Source organism: Gymnogyps californianus, chromosome 10 (genome assembly GCF_018139145.2).
Source record: "Gymnogyps californianus isolate 813 chromosome 10, ASM1813914v2, whole genome shotgun sequence".
In the NCBI taxonomy this organism is placed as follows: Eukaryota; Metazoa; Chordata; class Aves; order Accipitriformes; family Cathartidae; genus Gymnogyps; species Gymnogyps californianus.
In genome coordinates this window covers 16,193,681-16,214,568 of record NC_059480.1, presented here as the reverse complement: position 1 = coordinate 16,214,568, position 20,888 = coordinate 16,193,681, and the positions used below count along the sequence as shown (strand labels likewise).

Genomic DNA, 20,888 nt, shown 5'->3' with positions numbered 1-20,888 from the left:
ACAGCTCACACCTACAGTGGTGGGACGGAAGGCAAGAAGGAAACGTGGCAAATGCCCTGTGACTGACTGATGCCTTGAAAGGCATCAGCTGAGGATGCAGCCACATGCAGCTCAAACATGAGCGGACAGAAAGCCATTTCCATGTCACGAATTTGGTTTGTGACTGAACATGCTAAAATAAAGGGGAGGTTACTAAATATAAACTCTGGCTCCTGAGTCCAAACTGTAAACCTTTCTTAAATGTTTATTTCTCCATTTCCCTCTGCTTGCCAAGTATAACCATTGCACAGGGGAGCAGAGAGCCCTTTCACACCTCACTGCAGGGTGCACCAGGCTGTCCCTCCATGGGCCAGGGGCTTTCCTTCCCCAGGGGCTTGGGTCTGTGCAGGAGTGAGTGCTCTGACTCCAACTGAGTTCAGTTTTGGGCTTGATTAGGGGCTGTCTCACAGCACTACCCCAGTGCTTTCAAATGCCTTTACATCATCTCTACTTCCTGCTAACTCCATCTCAGAGTTCCTTAGGTATTAGCAGTGAGTGGAGGTAGGGACCAGCAAAACAGTTAGAAAATTAAAAATACTAGGACATGGCTAGCAGTGGAAGAGCCTGGTTATAAAAACAGGGCACTCGGAAGTGCCAAGAGCTCTGCCAACTTACAACTTACTGCAGCCTCTTGTCTGAAGTGACTGGGTTGGTCTGTTTTCTTTGAAAGGCTTCTTTCATGCCAGCCTTGGCACTTGTTGAAGCATTAGGCTGTGGTGGGAGGAAGGCCAGCTGGAGCGCTGAGTAGCATCTTTCACCTGCTGCAGGGATGTGCACACAGAGGACTGTATGTGGGAACCACAAAAGGAACACTGAAGAGCCCTTGGGGACCTTTTTTTTTCTTCTCTTTTTGCTGTATCGGAGGAATTGCTGATCTCTGGGTTTCCAAGTCACATGCAGCTTTCAAACTGTATGGATGTGGATGGCGAGCCATTGTGCCATTGGTGATGGATCGAGGTTCCCCAGGTGTCTTCCACCTGGGAGAGAAGGTAAGCCAGCGGAGACTGCTTAAAGTCACTTGCTGGGTACCCAGGAGCCTAACTCTGCCCCCTTGGCAGCTCCATCCTGCACTGCAAGGTAGGAATTGCAGGTGGCAGCTGCCATGTCCCACCTGTGCACATGCCTACATGCTCATCTTCCGCCCAGGTCCGTGCTGTGTAACTGGGGGCTCTTGCCCACAAAGACTTCGGTGCGTGCTGCTCATGGCTTGGGAGGCCTGAGCCCTGCTTACAGGTTGCCTGTGGAAGGAACTGCAGAGCTGGGGGTGCTTACACACAGCAGGTCAATGGCTTTTCATGTCCAGGTGGACATCCAGGGCTAAACTGAGCTGTTGTGTGCTGGCTCATGCTTTGCATTGGGAGCAGATGCTGGTGGGTGACTCATCTGGAACTGATGCTCCTCTTGTTCACAAGGCAAACCATGGCTGCAGGGCAACCCAAAGCCTAAACAAGCTGGGGTATCTGAGATACAAATGGCTTGGTGTAGTACACGTGGTATGTATGTACCATTCTCAATTTGTTTCCCAGAGACCTGGTGGGTTACAGCTTGCCTGGAGGTGGAGAACATCCCCTCTGCCATGTGAAACCCTGGCTTATGCCTGAAACTATTTCTTCTCAATATTGAGCAAAACCAGCCCCTACGTCCTAATTCTTTGCACCATCCTGCTAGCAAACAAGTGAGCTCCTGGCACCAATCAGTTATCTCAGGTCAGAGGTAGACACGTCCGTCACCATGATTTGTTCTTTCAGAGACAGTGATCCTTGAACAGCACCCTGAGGAGTCCATCAGTTTTATCCTGCTTCACCCTGGCCAGAATTCCTGACACAGTTAATGGCAAAACAGAGATTTAGTAAATGAGACCTAGGATCAGACTGCAAACCAAGTTTAAAACAAGTACAGAACTTGAGTCTGGCAGCTGGGAATTTGTTGAATGTCTGTGCTTCTCCGACCCCAGAGAGCCCAAGACAAGCACCCAAGTGGCTGTGCCAAAACCTGCTCCTGTTTCATGTTGTTGATGGTGAGCAGCAGCTCTGAGCACTGACACCTCAGTTTTCACAGTCTCCTTTCCCCGGCACTGCTTTTGCCTTAGTAATAGCTCCCCTGTCCTGCCCTTTTCCCCCAAAATGGACATCCTAACTCCACCTTGGTGACTCACCACATGGCCTTTTGAGGCCAGGCTTCAAACACAGACACAGCTAACCCCTAGCTGGTGCTGGGGTTCCCGGACCACCACATGATTTCTGTTCATGTATAAACAGCATAATGTCATGTCACAGGACAATTTTTTTCCTGGCTATTTTAGGTTTGGATGGTGTCTCATTTTTATTAAAACATGGTTGACATAGGCAGCACCTAATTGAGCCAGAGGAACATGTGCGTGTCTCACTAATAGGGTTTATGCCCAGCTGGGCAGTGCAGAAGCACACCAGCATCGCCTTCCCTGGGCTGAGCATGGAGCTGGGATGGGCAGTTACCCACAGTGTGCTCCACACTGCTGCCATCTTCCCCAGGTACAGGCAGTGTCCTGAGGGCGATGACATAGCCATGCATGTGCATGTCACCAGAGGGTACTTGGGGAGGGTGAGCTTTGTCCCAGCGAGGCTGGAAAAGAGCCGATTTGTAGTTTTAACAGTTACTGATAGAACAGTTGGAGGTTTACCAGGGGAAGGTGGTGTTTGGGGAGAGGATGAGATGTCTGGCTACACAAGGTTTATTCCCACCACTGGCACTGGCTGCCAGCTGCCACACCGCACACTGTCTTGAGAAGTTGTGCTCAGCCTGTCAAGGGACACGCAAACCCCACTTGAGCACTTCACTTACGTTTTTTATTTACTTGTTCATTACTCACAACTGATGAACCACTGAAGGCCAGTCTGAGGGTGCATGTTAATGTCCAGGAACATCCCTACCATAAAGCATGCAGGCAGGCCTGGAGGAAGAGATTGCTTGCAGTCTCCTCTCCAAAGGCAAAGGGAGGCATCAGGAACAAGGGCTTCTCAGTGAATTTTCTAGTCTGCTAGCAAATCCAGCCAGCTCATCCTACTGGAAAAGTCCTCAACTGTAGGAAATTAGTCCTGTGCACAGACAGGACTGCCCCTGTTGCCACAAGGAGCCTGGGAGAGTCAGTGCAGAGCATCCCACAGGAGAAGGGGATGCATCATTGCAGCACCTGAGGCAGAGAGGACCCACAGCTGCTCCAAGTAAGGCCATGACTGCAGATCTGACAGCAGCTGTGTCCTGTTGACATCCCCATGGGGTACAAGGGACCAAGAGCAGCAGTACATGCAACTGGGATGGGCAGGTCTCTGTTTGCCAGGGAGAACTGTGATGTCCCAACAGCAGCAGCAGACCAGGTCCTACTGGTGCTTACTCCTCTGGGAACCTAAGCCATCTCTACTGATGCCAGGAGGTGCAAATTAATGCCAGATTGCCTCATCCCTAAGGATGCTGAAACAGCCGACCAAAGCAGATCCCTCCTAGCCCTGCTGTTCTTGGTCTTCTACACTTTTAGCTGGGAAGAGACCAGTGCCCTCATGGGTCCTGGCTGACAGCAACAGCTCCCGTCAGAAGCAAGTGGGCCAAGAAGGGATGGCTTTTCTTCTCTGTGGGACAGACACTGCTAGCTGGTTTTAGAAAGATTGCTTGAAATCAGGATGTGCTGCTTGACAGGACCCCAGGACCAGTCACTGTAATTTGGAAGTCACTTTCTGCTCAGCTGAAAACTTCTTGTTTTCGCTAAATAGTCTTCCAATTTGCTGAATTGGAGGTGTGCAAATAGAGCACGTATTCGCTGGGAGAGAATGAGATAAAATCCCCAGGAACAAGGGAAGATTTCACCATCTGGGCTACCAAACCCTGTGACCCAGTCCAACCCACCTGAATTTTGAACAGAAAACAGTCAAAATGAGCTACTAAACCTAAAAATCAGAGGATTGGAAGTTCTTGCAGAAATAAAACAACAAATAATTTAAATACAAATGATCACCTTTTTAGTTGGTTACTGGGATATTTATGAAGGCAGCATAAACCCGGGCAAGAAGGGGAGCATTGGAGGGGGCTTATTCCTTAAATCTTATTCCCTGATGTCGTGGTTTGACCCCAGTCAGCAACTAAGCACCACGCAGCCATTTCCCCCTCCCAGTGGGGTGAGGAGGAGGAAAGGAAAAAAAAAAGTAGTAAAACTTGTGGGTTGAGATAAGAACAGTTTAATAACTAAAGTAAAATATAATACTAACAATAGTAATAATGAAATATTATAATAATAGTAATGAAAAGAAATATAACAAAAAAAAGGAGGGGGGGGAGGAGAAAAAAAAACAGTGATGCACAATGCAATTGCTCACCACCCGCCGACCAATGCCCAGTTAGTTCCCAAGCCGCGATCTGCGCCTCCCAGCCAACTCCCCCCTGTTTATATACTGGGCATGACGTTCCATGGTATGGAATACCCCTTTGGCTAGTTCAGGTCAGCTGCCCCGGCTCTGCTCCCTCCCAGCTTCTTGCACACCTGCTTGCTGGCAGAGCATGGGAAACTGAAAAGTCCTTGGCTTAAGATACACGCTACTTAGCAACAACTAAAACATCAGCATGTTATCAACATCATTCTCACACTAAATCCAAAACACAGCACTGTACCAGCTACTAAAAAGAAAGTTAACTCTGTCCCAGCCGAAACAAGGACACCTGGGTACCAGACAGCACAAAGGCTGAAGTTAGCGCTGATCACCCTATGACCTTAATGTGTGCAAAGCATCGCTGTGTGCAGATTTTGAATCAGTCCCCAAAGCAGTTCAGCTGCGTGAGCATGGCTCAGGGCTGGAGCAATGCAACCCAGCCTGTCAGCAAGGCAAATATGTTCAAATATCGTGTTGCGCTAAACGGTTTTTACTTTCAGATAAAACTCCATCGCAGCTAACGCCAATACCTCTGCACTATGAAAAAGGGCCCCCAGCTCCCATGGAAGTGTTTTGATACCTCTACCCCACATTTACTGGGTGTATTATCAAGTTTCATCACGTTCCTCGCATGAGTGGACTTAACTCAGTTTTGGTGCCAGCCATGGTGTGCAATCCAATCCTTTCTGGTGAGAAATCTTTTCCCCCAAATATTCTTAACAGGGATGGGAAAAATACTTGTCAGTTTGCCTACCCTTTTTCCTCCTAACCCAGCTCTCCCTTGAGAAATGAAGAGCAAATTAAAAGCAAAGGCTTGAAAATAAACTTGGATTAATAAAGATAAATTATAATAATCTTGAAAAAAACAATGAAGATGGAAAAATGCTTTATTTTCCTTTTAAGTGAGGGGTTTTTGCCCCAATGACAGTTTTGAGTGTTGTGTCCGGGGCCCAGGGATGCTCCAGAGCAGCACATTTTATACCATGGCTCTCTCTAGTGGCCGGATCACAGAAAAGAAAAAGGCTGTCCGGCTGCTCGGTGGCAGACCTACAGCTGCATCTCAAGACGGACACGTGTAACTGCACCAAGGGAGCTGGGTTTGGGGTGCTGACACCCCACAGCAGAGAGCAGCGAAGCTGTTGGCTTCCCCTCTCGCAGATGTGCCTCCTGCATGGACTGATCAGGCCACAGGAGCAACAGGCAAACGCAGTCTCTAATCCTACCCGCGAGGTGTGCCGATGGAGGAATCAAATCTGAGACAGATGTATTGATGGCGCTTCAGTCCTGCAAAGCCCTCGGGGTGAAAAAGTGCAAGTGGGCTGTGTTGGATGAAGCCATTTGAAGCCCTCCAGAAGTGAAAACACCTGATGGATTGAGCATCACTTTACACAACTAGATGGGGTCAGTTATTCACAATATAGCTGTATCACATCAGTTACAGACAGATTCTCACAGTTTGAGAGCTGTAACCTTGCCTTGCTCCTTTCAGCACACTGCAGCTGGGAACTGATAGCAGAGAGGATTCCTTCTCCAGGTGGTTGGCCAGTGGTCGTTGGAGGCCTCTTCCCCCCCCCCATCATTTGGCAGTATGGTTGGTAATAACCATGGGCACCTAAACTATTGATCGCTTGCAGGGTAATAGTCAGGCAATTTTCTTATTGACAGCATTGCACATCTTTTATTCATGTCATTATAGAAATTTGTGCCAAACCATGGATTTAAATAATGTCAATTATGTGGCAAAGACAAACACTCAAAAATTTAGGAAATAGCAGAATTGAAACAGTGGAGATAATATTAATTTAGCCCTTTGTCAGTACACAGTGTAAGCCAGATAAGAACAGGGTCACTATTTTTCCCTGGACTCTTACCTCAGCCCCAGGACAAGCTTGCTGGGTGATGAGCTGTGACTAGTGCTGCTTACTGCCATCGCCTCCAAATTTGGGTAGCAGCCACAGGAATGCTGTTCACTAGGAATAAAACAACACACCAGCTACAAGGACATTTTAAAAAACAAACAAACAAAAAAAGCCAGACAAGTTTTAAAGCATTCAATAAAGCCAAAACACCCCAAAGAGCAGGGAGTCCTACTTCTTGACAAATAACATAACCACCCACCCACAGCTCCACCACCTTCTCTTATAAGCTCTTAATGCCCTGAAGCAAGTGGCTCCTCCCTTTTATAGCCAGCCTTTCCCAGTTTGCTCTTCTGGGAACAGGTCCTTTCACACTTGGAAAGATGCTTTTTCTCATCCTGCTGACAGATTTAAACTTTTCTCTGCTTTTGTTGTAAGTATTTTTGTTTACTTTTTTCTCCTTAGAGTATTAAAAATTAACACTCATGTGCTAAAATTAACTCCTTACCTTACCCCCCACCATGTTTGTTTTAGCTATCCGGTGTGAAGTACTTCAGCCTCTGGTTCAAAGGGAGTAAATGGTTTTCTCTGGTTTGCAGTGCTTTGTTGTGTTTTAGAGAATCTCTTCTTATTGTGGTGTGAGCACAGTCCCAGTGAAACCTGTGTGTCCTGTTTTCAGCTGGGACAGAGTTAATTTTCTTCCTAGTAGCTGGTATAGTGTTATGTTTTGGATTTAGTATAAGAATAATGTTGATAACACGCGGATGTTTTTAGTTGTTGCTAAACAGTGTTTATACTAAAAGTCAAGGATTTTTCAGCTTCTCATGCCCAGTCAGCAAGAAGGCTGGAGGGACACAAGAAGTTGGGAGGGGACACAGCCAGGACAGCTGACCCAAACTGGCCAAAGGAATATTCCGTACCATATGATGTCATGCCCAGTATATAAACTGGGGGGGAGTTGGCCAGGAGGGGCTGCTCAGGAACTGACTGGGTATCGGTTGGCAAAAATTTCATTAATTAATGAAAATTAACTCTATCCCAGCTGAAATCAGGACACTGTGGCTGCTGCTTTGCAAAGAAGCTTGCAGTGACTTTTTGATGTGTAGCGCTTTTAGGAAGCTATACTGGATACCCGTGTGTCAAGCAATCTGTCTGAAAGCTTGGCCTTGCAGCCTCCCCTCCAAAGGGAACTGGCATGGGTGGCTTCTGTGGTATGGGCTGGTACTGAGCACTGCCCCAGGCTCCACAGCCAAGCTGCTGTAGTAAACTGCCAGTAACTATTTTAAACCTCATATCGAGCCACCATGACCTGTGGAAGAGAGATGTTCTGTAGCAAAACTACCACTTAGTGCTGTGAAAGAGGGGAAAAAGCACTTAAGGAAACCTTCCTGCGAAACCATTCCCCTTTTTGCTGTGCATGAAGGCAGAAAAAGCATTACTGCCGTGCAGAATATTAGGAACTTCCATTGCAGGAGTTAACCACATCCCACTATGTTGCTGCTATACAAACCTGAAACAGAAAAAAAAATCCTTACCCCAAGCTGCTGAAGTGCACATGTAAGGATGTAAGGGAGAGGCAGTCTAGCTAGAGGAATAGCACCTTACTAATACCAGCTTTTTCTGCTGTTCTTGTCTCTTTTAATTTTTTTTATGGCTTCAGAAGCACAGCTGTATCTATTTGCCTAAATCCCATGGACTTAAGCACATCACTATTCTTGTATTTGGTCCTTCTTCCTTTTTGCGGTATTTATCCTTTACAGCTTCATTGGGTTCTGGGTTACTGAAGGCTGCTTGCTACTTAAAGGGCATTAGAGAGTTGCATTGAAATATTTATGTCCAGTGCATTACTTCATTAAGGAAATGATCTAAAATGAATGGAAATTGAATTATGCCCAAAATGCCCTATAAAACTGAATGCTGACTGATTACTTAATGGTTCTCCTGATACATGATGCATTAGAGGTCTATGTTGCCTTTAATTTTTCATGGGCTGAAGCATGTCTTACAGCAACCCCAGCCTGTTGGTTAGTGGCATTTCCTTGTAACAAAGAGTATCTTTCCTTTTTTTTTCCTTGATATACGTGGTGTTTTCATGATATATGAATCGAGGTGTCAAAGTATGTTTTGTGCTTGAGAATGTAATTAATTGAGGTCACTAAACGGATCACTCCCATAACAGTGCTAGGAAGGAAACCTGTTCAGCAAATACACCTGCAGCTCAGGAGAGTCCTTGTGATGTGTTTTGCCTCTAGCCACGTACGCATAAGCTGTCTCACAAGGATACTGGCCTGTGGTAAGAGAATGATTCTGTGGTTAAGACTGAAAAAGCTTAATTTGGTGCTAACCACTCAACAGAATATTTAGACAGCAGAGAGCTTTTACCAAACTTTTTAGTTTTCAGGGCTTTTAGCAAGCTTAATTTGGTCTTCAGTAACACAATGAATTCCTCCAGCTGTGACCAGCTAATGCAAATATTAATACAAACATTACAGGATGCAAAGGAATACTGCAATAGGTCTTTTAGACACTGCTGTCCTTGCTTCCAAGCATGTGGTGCATATTTCTTTCTCTTCTGGAGTCTTCCTTCTATTCGTTTCATTCCCCAGGAAAATCACTATGTGCTTCCATGATGGAGAAGCTCCAGCCTGTGTAGACTGGACAGGGCTCAGAGTGAACCTGGGGGCAGCAGAGCATGCAATAGCGAACTGGGACCTGGCATGTCTGTGTTGCTTGTAACACTCTTGCAGCAGCATTCCTGCTTCTCACGGCCTGTAGGACCAGCCTGGACAAAGCTTATTTTCCAAGACCTGGGCAGTACCTGTTTCAATGCCTGGGAGGGATCTAGTCACCTACATACAGTGTCGGCCTGGCCTTTTGCAGAGCAGGAGTTCTTTGAACCTTCATTTGTACAAAGGAAAATGCCCAGGATTTAACAGAAATGCATTTTTGTAACAAACAGAAATGTCAGCTCTGTTTCCCTTTTGGCCTGTCCCTTAATCTCACTGTCTCATGCACTAGGGAAATCCAATCCTTGCAAAGTTAATTTTATCAATTGATGCTTATTGGATTATCTTTAAAATCAAATGAGCTTTAGCTGGGTAAGCTGGAAAATAAAGAGCATGCAGGGACTTAAAGGCGATTCAATTCAGTAAAATCCCTTTGCTAGTAAAAAGTAGCTCCTGCAGAGCCTGATTTCCTGAAATGCTGGGGATTCCTCCACTGCGAGGGACAGTTGTGGCAGAAAATGCAAGACCAGGAGTCAGGAGAGCTGGGTCCATCTTCCAGTTCAATGCAAACTCCCAGTACAGTATTGGCAGGGTTGAGGGTACCAGCAAAGTACTTGAGCTCTGCAGCGGAGGGGCCTGGTGCCCAGCAAGGAATATGAAATGCCTTGCCAGCACCTAGACCGCTCCTGGGGAAATCTGGTATTTTGGAATTATGATTTAGAAGATCAGTATATTGACACACTTTGGGATGTTCACCAGGAAATGCGATGTGTGGAGGGATGTGCCTGGCTCAGGCTGACATCTGCTTTCATGTCTTGAGGAGACTTAGATACCGTCCAGGCAGCATCCACTGCACTAGCGTATCAGTTTTCTGCATCCAAAATGTAGGTGGTTAGCAAGTTGAAAGCCTGGGTTTTACTCCGTCTGCTCACTGAGGTACAAAGCCATGTCTCCACTGTGCCAGGAGAGTGTGCTGGCTACACAAGTTTAGTCTGATAAGACTGTGCTCTCCAGGCCCTGGTGCTCAAGCTCTGCTGCTCTGTGATGAACTGAGCTCCCATGGCTAAGTGAACCGCGCAAGGGGGAGCTGTGGGTGTCCCTCAGAAAGAGGGGAGCCCTGGATCAGTCCTGCTTCTGCCGTGACTTAGGCAGTTGACGCTGTCATTGGATTAAACCCTGAAATATTCTTGCTGTAGCGAGCCAAGCTTGGCACTTGCAGGGTGCACAGTCCTGGGGCAGCCTCACCTTGAGTAGGTGGATGGAGTTGGTGTTTCTGTGGCTTCCAAGGCTCTTCTGGGTGCTGTGTCCCTCCGGCTGATGGCAAGCAGCAAGCCTGGGAGCCAAATGGCTAAGGTGTATGCAGCAGCCAGACAACAAGCAACTGTGTGGAAAATAATTGGAGGGAGACATAGGGGAGTCAGGACTATTGTGGAGTGGGGCGTAGGGAAAAAGGACACAAATGCAGAGGAAAGCAAATTAGCATTTTTATTGTGTTTCTTCTAGAACAAACTGGGATTTTTGCTTTGCCTTCCTGGAGAAAAGGGAGTATCTATTCCCTGTCTCACAATGCAACTAAAACCCGAAGCAAATCATCTGACTCCTGACAGCTTGAGGTTTTTAACACAGTAAATAAGGCAACACGTTTTGTCAAAGTCAAAAAAGGACCTGGGGTTTGTGACAAAAGTTATTAATAAAAAGTGTTCTCTTGGGCAGTGAATTCAGAGGTTGCCTCATCAGACAGTAATTACCAGCCCAGCACCACCATTCCTGAGACAATTGAAATTTAGCCTCCTGACAAAAATTGATTTTGAAGATTAATTGTCCCCTGTAGCACAGTTTTAGTCCAATCTGAAATACAGAGAGGACAATTGTCCTTTGAGTTTAATAGAGCTGTCTCTTTGATATTCACAGAGCTAGAGCAGCTATATGTGTTTTTTTGTCCTGACTTAAAGCTGATATGAGGAAGGCAGTTTCAGAGAGGTGCTGCTGTCAGAAAGGGAACAACCATGGGTGACGTCTATCCTAGCTGCACTCCTGGTTCCTGTGGTGGACCAAGGGTAACAGCAAACAAACTTTGGATTTAAAAAGTGGAATTTCGTCATGCAGCTGTAACTGCAGCAGTGTCAATGCTGTGTAGTCTGCATAGCTTTTAAACCTGCATTGGAAAGACAAAGCTAGCTGGAAGAGTTTATCTTGATGTTATTTTCAAATGTGTATGAAAGGGCATTGCTCAGAGCCCTGGGGAGCTCAGCTCTCCCCAGAGAGGACTTCTGAAGTGTAGTAAAACAAGCTTTGCTCTCTCTAATACACAGTTACTGTCTAGCTACTGAGGAAGTGTTGATTTGAGCTGGGAAAAATCTTCTGGGTGGAAATTCTTTTGGGATATACCTTTTTCCTTGCCCAGCTTCCTGTGGTTTGAGCTGAAACTCTTATCAGTGCTTCTCTAACCTTTGAACCTACAGGTGAGTTTCAGTGAAATTGGCCAGAGGCATCCTAGGTATTGCAGTGGGTGCTCAACTAATTAGCCACTAGAGAATCCACACTGGTGGTTGCTGAAGGAAAATGGGCTTTGCATGTTCTGCTGCTTAGGAAGCAACTCATATTTGATTCTCCCCAGGAACCAGGCAGCTGATCTCCCAAGGTGCTGAATGAAGCATGCTGAATTTGAGTTGGGTATTGAACCTCCACAGGCAGCAGTGGGATGCTGGGAGAAGGAGAAGAGGAGAAGTTGGGTGTCAGGAGGAAATTTGGCATGATCCAATGGTTCAGGAGTGCAAGGGCTGCTGGTTCAAGTGGGTGCCTGAACCTCAATGTGAAACGTTGGTCTCTTGGCAGGTTTAATACAGGTTCTCTGTAACAATCCCTGTCTGTATCCCATCACATGTGCTTTCCTTTTGTAGTGGCAAACTTAGAGCAGGGTGACTGAGAGCTGAATTAGCCATGTGCTTGGTGTCTCCTGGTGCCCAGCCTGTACTCTACTCTGTGGCTGGGGCAAGATTTCTTCATGCCTTCAGCCTGGCCTCTCCATTCCGGTGCCCATAGTCTCTGTCCCAGGACTCTTCCTTCTTGTTCCTTCTAGGGAATGGAAAACTTGAAGAGAGTTATTTGCTCCAAGCAGGAGGGGCTGATCATGTGTCTAATTAAGATGATACCTGGGGATACTGCAGACCTGGAGGCATGGGGTCTTGTCTTCACGCCTACCTGTTGACCTCTGGGCACGCTCTCTGCTCTTGTGCAGACCATGATGGGAAGTGCTTGGAAGTGGGGAAGCAAAGGTCTCTTCTGGAATAGCACTGCAGGGAGCAGTGAGGTTTGGGATTGCAGTGTTTAACAGTTGAATCACAGGAAACGTGTAAGTCTGGCTTGCAAAAGCTGTAACTGTCCTTCACCTCTTACACCTGCACACAACAATTGTCTCATAATTCCTCACCTTCTTAGCTTCTGGTGTGAGAGAAACTCCCTCTGAATCAACTTATTTAATACAAGATTTAGTAAGTTGATTCCCATAAGGTACTGCCAGTCTCCTGACAGCATTATCAGCTGGGGAAGGTACCTACCAGCAGCTCTAGGGCTCCTGAGCTTGCTGCTGAGCTCCCCAGCCACAGTCCCCCATTATCAGAGGGGAAGGTGGGGGAAGAAGGAGCAACTGATGGGAGCTTTGGGCTAAGATTAGCTTTGAAATGTTTTTTTCAGCTCTTTAAGAGAAAGACTTCTCCCCATGGTACTGAAAATAGCAAATGATTTTCAGCTTTTCCAGGCTCTCTTCCATTCTGCTTTGTGTAGCTGATAACCTTACAGCAGGGATTCAGGGGAGGAAAAAAAATATGCTGATTTACTTTATACAGGGAGAAGGACAGAAAGGGCAAAATCAAGGAAATAAATAAACAGGTTGTGCAACTTTTACTTTGAGGTCTCTCTTGCCTGAACACAGGCTCTAGTGCCTGGGTCTCCTTTAGCAGATTGTGGTGTTGAGGGGCTTTGTCACACACTCCTCTCCAGGGGCAGTATCTGTGTGGAGTGACGGGGTATGTACAAACCATTCAGTCTTCAGGGATCATCTAGTTTCTTTTCTTTTTGTATTTTTTGTCTTGTTTTTGCTAGGCTTATAATCAAAAGAGGGAAAGGAAGAATAAAATGAAATAACATTCAGTAAAGACACGGAGAGAAAACTTCTTGCTGGGCTGTGAATGGCTGAACTTTGCTTAAGCTGAGATGCCCCACTGTCCTCTCAAACCTTCCTCAGCAAACGCTGCACTCTGTATATATGCAATTAGACTATTTGGCCACTTGATGTCTCTGTGGGTTGTGGAGAGCAGTGGGTAAATAGAGGTCAAGCTGGAACTGGAGCTGCGTGGAAGCAGCACTGGCGATAGGCTTGCTCCTCAGAGATGAGGCTTGATAGAACAGCATCCCGGTCCCCCGTCCCTGCTTGTTTCTTTAATAAGCTTCAGATTTTCAAACGAACTGGAAAGCCAGGAAGATTTGGGTAACCAGTTTCCAAAGGGAGGTGCCGAGGATCTGCACCCATCAGTGCTGCAGGTATAAAACATGCCATAGAAATGTGAGACGAGGGGTCCTGGCCAGTCCACAGCCCTGCCTGCTTCCCCACTAGGCAAAATCCAATGGCAGAAAGGGGCCAGGCTGCCAGGCTGTTGCAGTTTCTCCATGCAGGGGAAGATGAGGCTTAGCAAATATCAGACCAAAATCCTCACCATTGCCTGCTGGGGTGTTGCACAGGGGAATTGCCATGTGCTGCCAAAAACACAAACCCCAGCTCTGTGTGGGGGTGGGTCATAAGGAGACCTGGGGTATTCCCATGGCTTTGCAGGTCGGCCAGGCTGTCCTCTGAGACTCATCACCCTGTGACACCCAGACACAGACTGAGGGTTTAGGTGGGACAGAGATGCTCTTTCCAGCCTGATGCCGTCACAGTCCTAAAGAGAGTATTTGCCACAAGTCTTTGGTTTATGCATGGTGAAAATCTAGATTAGCTTTTGCTGGAGCCAGACACTGATATCTCTGTGCCTTAGGTTGTGGAGAGATGGCTGGAGCTGAGATTACTTTGGGCACAGTGTAGATAAACTGGATGTGATTACAGCCACAGTTGCACATGGAAATGCCTCAGGAAAAGAAGTTTCCCATAGACATTTCTGCTGGTGGTGCTAAACTTCACTGCAATAGTAGCTGGAGGACCCAGCTCTCCTGTGTTAAATGCTGTGCATGTGCACAGTTAGATTTTCTTTCCAGTCCTTCTAGTCCTAAAGAATTTGAAATCTTCCTTCTGCAAACCCAGATCTGCCTGGATACAGGCTTTTTCTCATGGTGATTCAGCAGGACTGTTGCTGTTCCCTAGGAATGTACAGAGCCATATATAAATCAGGTACAATTAAAAGAAGTTGAATGACCTTTTTTCCAACCCAATAAAAAGTTCTGCTAAAACAAGCAGTTTTAGCTCACTGCATGGGTTTTCAGTTTGGACCTTTTATAAAGCTTCTGCCTGCAGTGTATCAATCACCTTTCCCAGAGCCACTTCAGAGGGAGGAGAGCTTTGTGTTGGGAAGATGGTGACAGGGGAAGTGTGCATCTCCAGCCAAACAGCTGCCCTGAGCAGCTTCCCAGCCTCAGGGCACTTGAGCAAAATTGCACACAAGGCTCATGCTACAATTTGCTGTTACTTGTGTGGGAAGATAAACTTAAAACATCTCAATCTATCTGCTAAGCTGCAATTTATGAGCTACAAATGGCTGAGTCTTAGAGGGGAATAACAGATTTGAACCAAAACTCTGCCTCTGGAGGCAGAGACTAGTGGAAAAACTAACTGCATTTGACTGGAGCGTATGGTTTTATAGAGGTGACAACAAGCCCTCTCAGGAAATGGCAGCAGTGCCATGGGGTCTGCGCTGCAGATCAAAGCAGCTTGGGGCTCAGAAGTGATGGGCTTAAAGTGAAGGGCAAGGGCTTGATGAGGAAATGATCTGGGAAATACACAGAAATAGCAAAGGCTTCTGTGTTCACATACTCTGTTCCTGTACAGTTCACAAGACAAAAAGGGGGAATTTGTTTATTAAACAGCTTTCTGTGACTTATTAATTCCATTCATCTGAGGATAGAGCAGCTCCCTCTGGAGTGCTTGTTATTGCTTGCCTGGAAATCAGTAAGGGTCTGGCCATGAAATGATGTTCTGGTTGAAACTCCTTGTTCAGTCAGTAATTTATGCAATTGCTAGGAGACTGCTCAGATGGCCAAATGACTTCTATTAACATAACTTTAATCCTGTACTTTTAACAGAAATAATTTATGCTTCGTGTTTCTTCAGGACCCTTTATTAGACTTCGAGTCCAACTTCTGAGGAGAGATCAAGGTTTTGTCTTTTCACCAGTGATTGCTTCAAGAGTTAACTTTGAGGCTAGAAGCTGCTTGAATTTTCTCAGGAGCCAGACTGGGAATATGGAACAGGTCTTGGCAGGTATCAATTCCTAAAGCCTCTTATCTTTTCCTGGGGAAGTGTTTGTTTGAGCCTTAGTTACAGAGAAGTATGGCCAGGTTGGCTTCCCCAAGTGGGTGTTGGTACTTGCAAACTTAAGCAATACTTCTAGCAAATGTTAGAGGTCTTGACTGTACTTATCGACTGAAGAATGAAGAAGTTTGACTGATGTTTGATGCAACAGCTACTCTAATAGTTGCTGTGGTCTCTCTCAGTAAGTCTGATAGTTGTGATTTCTTGCAATAGCTGAACCAGCTGGTGCCCTGCCATGTCTCCATTTTTCCCCAATTAGGAACTAAGGCAGTTGTCTATGGTAGGTTATGGCCTGGCAGTGAGATCTAGATAGGAAGGAAAAGTGCTTTGAGAGCTTAGGACAGGAAGTACGATAGAGGAGATTAGTAAGAGCTGCCTATTAAGCATAAAAGGTGGGATAAATTCCTAATCTACAAACTGTTTTATTAATGGTGACCATCATTAATACAAAACACTCAGCTAAAAGTTGCATCAACTGCTGAGCAACAGATGGGGGATCCAGTTCTTACTTTGTGTTAGACGAAACCACGAGCACACAATTGCCATTATGGGAAAATTCCTGAAAACATGCTCCTTCCATCATCTCAAAGGAGATAGTTTTAATTGATACCATGGCACCATATGTGAAAGAATCCACTTGGAGCCCTTTGGCTGGATTACTTTGTAATGCAAAAGGGGGAAAAGTCTATCTCCAATTATGGTAATATATTTTGCCAGCCTGCACTGATGGAGTGTTGCCAGGGAAAGTCTCTAATCATCAAAGAACATGTTAGTGTTAATGTGATTTTTGTAGGTCTCCTAAGGGAATGGGTTATGTCCTTCAAGGAGAAAGGCACTGCTGAATAAATCATCAAGTATTCCTTACCAACGGGACCTTGCTAAATATATTGTACAAATGAAGATTATTTTCCTGAAAGGAGAGGTGCTTCTCCTCCGAGCAGCACACCATGCATGCTGGCAGCAGCTGCTCAGAGGCATGTGAGCAGCTGAGGTTTTTCTCAGGGAAGGCTGCCCAGATAGCCCTGCAGGTTAGCAGTGTGGCTGTTGGGCTAACAGAAACATTGTGCAAGCAGGTCACTGTCCCCTTTGGGGGATAATGAAGCCCAGTGGCAGACACTTCTGGAAACTGAGCTGTCCTGTGCTGGTTTGCTCTGCATGCATCCTTGCATCTGGCTATTGGGCTTTCTGCTTTCTCTGCCCCTGCCACCCAAGGGCTTTCCTCTTTCTTGGCACTGCTGCAGAACAGTATCCAGACAAAGTGCAGAAGCACCTCCTAACCTGCGGGGAGCTGTGCCTGGGGCAGCAGCCAGGACCTCTCCCTAAGAGGACTGCAATAAGCTGCCTTTCTCTGCAGCAGCCAGGTAGCAGCTATGGAAATGGGATTTAAATGCAAGCGGTCTTCAGCCACAGGGCTGTGATAAGTTGGAGTTTATAATTAACCAAATCCTTTCAGGGATGTGTTACTTTGTATCTGGGCTTTCAAGGTGGATCCCAGCAGCCCAGAGCCTGTTTAAATAGACTGTCCCCTCTTATGGGGGTTAGAGCTGGGAGGTTCCCACTGACTTTGGGGGTAAATAGGTACATGATTGTCTTTGGTTCAGGATTTTGGGTGCTGGTCATGGAGCTCACCGTGCAGGGAACACGTGCAGGCTGCAGCCACTGACTGCTGGGACAGATATCTCTGTCCAAGCTACTGGCAGCCACGGAAACCCATCCATACCTGGCATTGGCCCTGTCACTGATAACCCTTCATCTCTGTCAGGAAACTGGCTGAAAATGGAGTGGGTGATGACTGCTCTGGTGGCTCAGAGCACAGGTTATCAGATGGGTTTTCAGTCACTTTCTGTTGGGGACTGACACAGGCTGGCTGAGCGTCAGGCAGGAGAGGAAGGGGTAGCAGAGGGCTGGTGGGATGCTGGGCTGCCCGGTGGCACTGCAACACTGGTACTGCACAACACCCAGCACAGCCAGTGAGTGAGGACACGGGACACCAGCATGGGTATCCTCCACCCCTCCACCCACCAGGCTCTAGGAAACCCACAAGAAAGCTCCCTGAATACAGCCTTAAATGTTTCACTGATGTGGTGCCTCCCCCCAGTTCTGGCATTCAGCTGCAGTTTTAGGAGCTGTTTGAAGGGGACTTGGGAGAGTTTTGGGGCTCAGATGAGGCTAGGGTCCACTCAGTCATCTGTGTCCTCTCATCCAGCCCTGGGCACAAGGGCAGCAGACCTTATTGTCACGAACAAAATCCCAGCACTTCTCTGCTTGGACTCGTACCTACTGACAGTCCCTTCACATCTCATTTTGCAAAGGCGTGTTGTTACTCCTTGGCCATATTTCTCACCAGAACGTAATGAGAATGGGAACATCCTAGCAGCTGGTACTGTGTCCTAAGGATGTAGGGCAGGATCCAGATACAACCCCTTGTTGGTCAGCCTAGAATGTCCCTAAACCTCCCATGGCACCAGGAGTGCCACCCAAGCCCCAGCAGCACCCACCACGGCAGGAGCTCTCGTGGATGCTGTGCTGTTTTTCCCCCTTATTCAGTGCCTCACATGGAGGTGGGAAGAACTTTTGTCTCCTGCACATTCAGTCCTTGGCTCTGCTGAGGACACAGCACAGCCAAGGTGGTGTGCAGCCTATCACATGTAGGCTCATTTGCTTCGGCCTATTTATTAGGTCTTCAGGAGGTGAAGGTGGAAGCACATTCCTTATCCCTTTTTGGCTGAAAGATTCACCCTGAGGTCAGGCAGGCTGTCTCACTCTACGTTTGCAGATAGCCAAATTTATTTCTAGGGCTGTTTTGCAGGAGCATAAGGTTTACCAGTATGTTGTCCTGGAAAGCTCTGCTAATATGCAGCCTACATCAATGATACTGTCTAAAGAAGTCTTCCCTGGGTGGCTTATTTTGTTCTGCCCCTTCTCTCCAGCTCTGTATAAAACAAACTACCTTGGCAGAATCAAAGAAACACACTGAAATCTTCCTGGCTGCCTGCCCACAAATACTCCCTAGTTATCCCTTGAGTGTTAAGGAGGCTAGTGAAAGCACGTGGGGTACCTTTGGCTGTGTCTGGCTCAAGGGTCCAGCACTCCCCTGAGATGCTGCCTGCAGAGCAGTGCTCTCAGCCGTGGGGTTGTGTGGATGGTGGTTTCCCAGGCTGCGGGGGGTTAGCTGTCACAGCAGGCAGCCCAGGGAGCAATGGAGTTAGCACCGACCAAGCTGGCTTCTCATTGCCAGTGTCAGACTGTGCTAGAAAGCTCTTAGTGCTCTTGTTGTTCTTTCACACTGCCAGGCAGGTCTCCAAGTACACAGACAGGGCCCAAGAAGAATTGAAATAATTAAGAGAAGGAGGGAGGAGAGGGAAGCTGTGTTTATGGGTTGCAGCAACAAGATGTGTGTGTGTGTGTTGGAGATTTCTACCCCGAGGCCAGAGAGGAGCTGACAGTCTCCATGCTGAGCTCAGGGACTTGCTGGATGCCATGGGAAATGGGAGCCACAAGAGAGGGCTCGATGCCTATGTGTCTCTCTGTTTTCATGCAGTGATGTGTTCAGAAGACAAATCCCAGACCAAAGCTACCTGTGTCTTAAAGCATCTGAGACATCTCACCTCCTCCAGTGCTGCTGCCCTGAGGTTGGAAGTTATGCTGTTCTTCTGCTGGCCTTTGCCCTCAAGTCCGTGTGTGAATTTATTCTTCAGGCCATGCTGATCTTTGCTCAAAGCAAACAGAGAACATAAGTGGTAGGAAAAGTTGATTAGCTCTGGGAGTACTGGGACTGGGCATGTAAGAGTTGGGTACCCTTGTCAGGTGGGGACAAGCTGAGGTCTTGTGAGTAGTCAAATGTTTCTGGTGTGCAGCTGCCTGAGAGAACCGCTGCGTGGCAAACTGCAGTTCCCCACAGGAGGAGGGAAGTGGCCTGGGCTGCAGTAGGTGCTCTGCAGGTGCCCTGGGTTAAACATCTGCTGTGTTGCTGTCTGAGTGCAGCAGGCAGGACTCGGTAACCCAAGTAGCTTCTTCCAGTCTGATTTTTTTATTATTATTGTTTTTTCTTCCTCTATACATTAACAAAGCTAGAACATCAGTTAATGAAATTTTTCTGTTTGAAGGAAACTGGTAAAGCTCCACCACAGAGCTGAGCAGAGAGAAATACCCCTGTCCCCTACAGAAATGATAGGAGAGAGGAGCAGAGGCACAGAGCTGCTAAGGCCCTTTATACAGTGGCTGCTTTGCTAGATGTCCCCATGCACACAGACATCCCTCTCCCAGGGCAGGCGAACCATGCAGTCACCCTCTCAGCCATGTTCAGGTACTGCCAGCCCCCAGCTATGGCAGCAGTGACACTTGTGGTGACTACGAACCCCATGGGAGACTCTGGTGAATACTCAGCCTGTGTCAAGCTGTGCGTGCTACTGGCCCTGGCCAGGCTGTGCCAGCGTGGGCTTGTCCTTGTCCACACAGCCCTTGAGGACTCAGCAGCTCTGGCTGTGAGACACTGGGTGCTGAAGCTGGGGATGGAGCTGCTTGAAATGGGTGGGAGCATTAAAAAAGTTTGGCTTCTGCATCCAGCTGGAGACCACTGGGACTCAGCAAGCCAGCGCTGGGGGCTCTTCAAACACTGTTCCTCCACTTGGCTCATGCTGTCACCTCTTGGTGCTTATCCAGTAACTCTGGATAACTTTGGCTAGTCATGTTACATGACAGTGTCCCAATAGAGACAGAACTAGAGAATTTGGCCCATTTACATTTAACAGAAGAGTAACAGCTGATAAACCAGATTTTAACTAATGTACAGTTGCTTTCTTGTTGCAGTTAACACTGTATGACAAACCATGCGTGATATTAAACAGGTGTTCATTAAAGGTTAGATATAATGTACTGTATCTCTTCATCTCCTCACTCTCCTTCTTTTTCCCAGAACACCATTCATGTTTATATGGTTCTTTACATTTTTCAAAGCTCTCTGCAAACATTAACTAATTAATCCTCACAGCCCACTATACATATGTTTTAATTAATTAGCACTCATTTACTTAACTCACACTGTCTCATTAAACATAAATTGAATGTATGTTTGGGAACTTTAACTAGAAACGTTACTGGGGATTTATACAAAGCATGAATGCAAAATATGTTAATAGTAGCTGGAGGCAGCAAAATTCAAATACCAAGGTATTTAGTGAAAAATATGTTGTGGTGTCAGTGAGCAGAGTCAGACAATTAGCTGTTCCTATAAAATGCATATGTTGTCATGGCCTTGAAGTCATCATTCACTCCACATTGTTACCATAGTAATCCTGATAATTTGCTTCCCATAATGTCAGTCTATAAACTTTGTTCTGTTAGTTGAATTTTTCAG

General features: G+C 46.7%; 1 long non-coding RNA gene across 1 annotated transcript; it reads left to right on the top strand.

Annotated features, from left to right (window-relative positions):
• The first annotated feature begins 6,680 nt into the window (after positions 1-6,680).
• Positions 6,681-20,099, top strand: LOC127020331 (uncharacterized). Its single transcript, XR_007767059.1, has 3 exons — positions 6,681-6,722; positions 15,332-15,481; positions 19,074-20,099. It is a non-coding gene; the product is annotated as an uncharacterized LOC127020331 (long non-coding RNA).
• Positions 20,100-20,888: the final 789 nt, after the last annotated feature.